The sequence below is a fragment of the Hemiscyllium ocellatum genome, unplaced genomic scaffold (assembly GCF_020745735.1).
Source record: "Hemiscyllium ocellatum isolate sHemOce1 unplaced genomic scaffold, sHemOce1.pat.X.cur. scaffold_967_pat_ctg1, whole genome shotgun sequence".
In the NCBI taxonomy this organism is placed as follows: Eukaryota; Metazoa; Chordata; class Chondrichthyes; order Orectolobiformes; family Hemiscylliidae; genus Hemiscyllium; species Hemiscyllium ocellatum.
In genome coordinates, this window is record NW_026869332.1 from 144,603 (window position 1) to 147,367 (window position 2,765).

A 2,765-nucleotide genomic window follows, 5' to 3' on the forward strand; every position below is an offset into this window, starting at 1 on the left:
ACTTCCTATTCATTATGTAATATCTTCCCTTCACAATAAATAAAAATCCACTCAGTTCCATTTACAATGCTTAAGGTGGAATATTATGCCAAATCTTTCAAAATGCAGAGTTTTGGAACCGAATCTTATTCAGCTGCACACATTAAAGGAATTTCTTTACATTTAAAGTCAACTAACCTAGACATTGTTTCCCCACAACTTCCGACCGACTACACCCCATCCCTACACCTTTACCTACCCACACGCTGTGTCTCTCCTTGTGAAATTTATTCCTTGTATGTCAACAAAAGTGCCTTTCCAAATATTTTGAAAACCAGATTCTCGGAGTGGCAGTGATTCTGTTCTCATCATTTCTTTCTCCTTCAAAGGTTTGATTAAAGGTATTGAACACCTGATATCTATATGTTTACTTACTTGAAAGATGGAATTTTCCACCTATTTACTCTGACCAAACATTTCATAAACTGGAAAAAAAAACATTAAGTCTTCCTTGGTTAAATGATAACTGTTCTCAGTTTTCCAAGAAGACAAGTGAACAAAATCTCATCTTCAGTACACCCCCATCAGCATCTTCTCGAATGGCTTTACACCCCAGTAAACCCCGTCATCATCAATTCATTGAATCACAGAATCCTACAGTGCAGAAAGAGCATTTCAGTCAATCGGGCCGGTATCGACTCTCTGAAGAGCATCTCACCGAGACCCACCTCCCCTCCCTATTTCCATATATTTCACCTGAAGAAGGGGAATCCCTCCCCCTTATGATTTCAAATAAACCTGTTGGAGTATAATCTGACGTCCTGTGATTTCTGACCTTATCCCCACAATGCCCATGGCTAATTCACTTAACTTAATTCACTCCCTGGACACGAGAGGGCAACTTAACTTTGCCAATCAACCGAACCCTCCCTCTGAAAACCAATGCGAATTACTGAGACAATGTTCCATCATACTGAGTAAATGCTGTGTCATTTTGTAATGGTTTTATACCCTGGTAACAGACTCATCAGAATAAATGAACCCAAATTCAATGTATCGAAACGCTACTCTGTCCTTTACAATTTCATTCGTGCTGCGGGAAATGTTTCTGCACTCATATTTGAATGTGTTTACGTTGTTTCTTCCTCAGCTTCCTGCTTCTTGTAAACACTTCAATCCGGAACAAATCTGTCAAATACTTTTCATTCCAACACAGTCACAAGGTGAAGTTTGCAGAAGGCACGTGTTTGGCCGTTCACTGACACACAGCCTTCCTGAGAGCTGCAGTCTTTCCCCACCTTTATTCAGGCAGCAGTTTCCTTCCTGTGACATGCCCCATCTAGAATAGAAGGACAGGTATCAATACCCGCACTTGGGAATGGAGCGACAGTTTTAAAATATTTACACTGTCCCCAGCGGAGAATTGAGCCCTGTGACAGGCGGGGATACTAACTACTATACGACCGAGAACAAGAGTGTCAAAGGAGTCCCTTCAACCAAATGTGGCCACACTTCTCAAATACAACTGCCTAATGAACTGAATCACATTTCACAATTCTTACCCCACAGCCTTACATGTCTTGGCATCACAAGCTCACATCTGAATATTTATTCAGTTTGTAAAGGTTTCTGTCGCTCTGAACAATGCAGATAGTATATTCCAAATTCCAACCACCCACTGGCTGATAAAGCTTTTCGCACATCTTCGCGACTGCGCCACTCAGTTCCTCTGATTCTGAGTCTGGGAATTGGGACTATGTGGCAGCAGTGGTTACTGCCTTGTGTGGGGAAACTGGTGAAGTAGCCAATGTTAAACTGCATTACGATTGAAGCATACATTTCAACAACATCGGCACTGTCCCCGGAGTTTTTGATGTTTTGGAGAATCTACTTATCTCAGCCTTCAGCATATTAATGATGAATCACCACAGCTTCTGGGGGAACCGACATTAAACGGTCAGCCCATTCTGAGTTCCCACATAACTGCCACTATTCGCTTAGCACTGATATTGTGCATTTGGTGCTCTGCCTAATGTGTCCTATGAGATTGTACTTATTGCACGCTGTCAACGCCCTCGGTGTGGAATGCCGTGATCGTATAGTGGTTAGTACTCTGCGTTGTGGCCGCAGCAACCTCGGTTCGAATCCGAGTCACGGCAGTAATTGCTCTATCTTCTCAGCTCTTGGGAAACACAAAGGAATCAGTTGTTTGGATAAGGTAATTTTTTCCAAGGTGATGATCTTTGCCCTTCAAATTCTGCTCGCTCACATCTCTGTATTTCATATGTCAGAATTCAAATCCACCCGTTCTCAGAGATTTCACTCCCTCCTACGATCACTAACTGAACTTTTCATCCCACACCCCCATTACATTAATTTAGAGATGCCGGTGTTGGTCTATGGTGTAAAAAGTTAAAAACACACAACACCAGGTTAGAGTCTAACAGATTGAACTGAGCACTAGTTTTCGGAGCGCTGCTCTTTCATCATGTGGTTGTGGAGTCATTTCCTATTTCATTAAGGCACTGCAGAATCTAACACTGACTCTCACATTGATACCATTCAGTTTGTGCTTCTGCGGTCACCGTTGCTGGTTGAACGTGCCCCAACCCCACCATCAGGACCTGAAGACCAGTTGATCCATTTGGTTACGGTTGTTGTGAGGCCAATCCTCAGGTAGCAGCTTTTACTGATATGGACTTGCGATTATGGGCGGTCAAGCTCAGGAAAATGATTCAGGACAATATCGAGGAAAAGCGACTGCTTTCAGAAAGATTACTTCCACG

At 42.6% G+C, this 2,765-nt stretch overlaps 1 non-coding gene across 1 annotated transcript; it reads left to right on the forward strand.

Annotated features, from left to right (window-relative positions):
* Window positions 1-2,066: 2,066 nt before the first annotated feature.
* On the forward strand, window positions 2,067-2,138 carry trnah-gug (transfer RNA histidin (anticodon GUG)). The gene has a single exon. It is a non-coding gene; the product is annotated as a tRNA-His (tRNA).
* The last annotated feature ends 627 nt before the right edge of the window (window positions 2,139-2,765 follow it).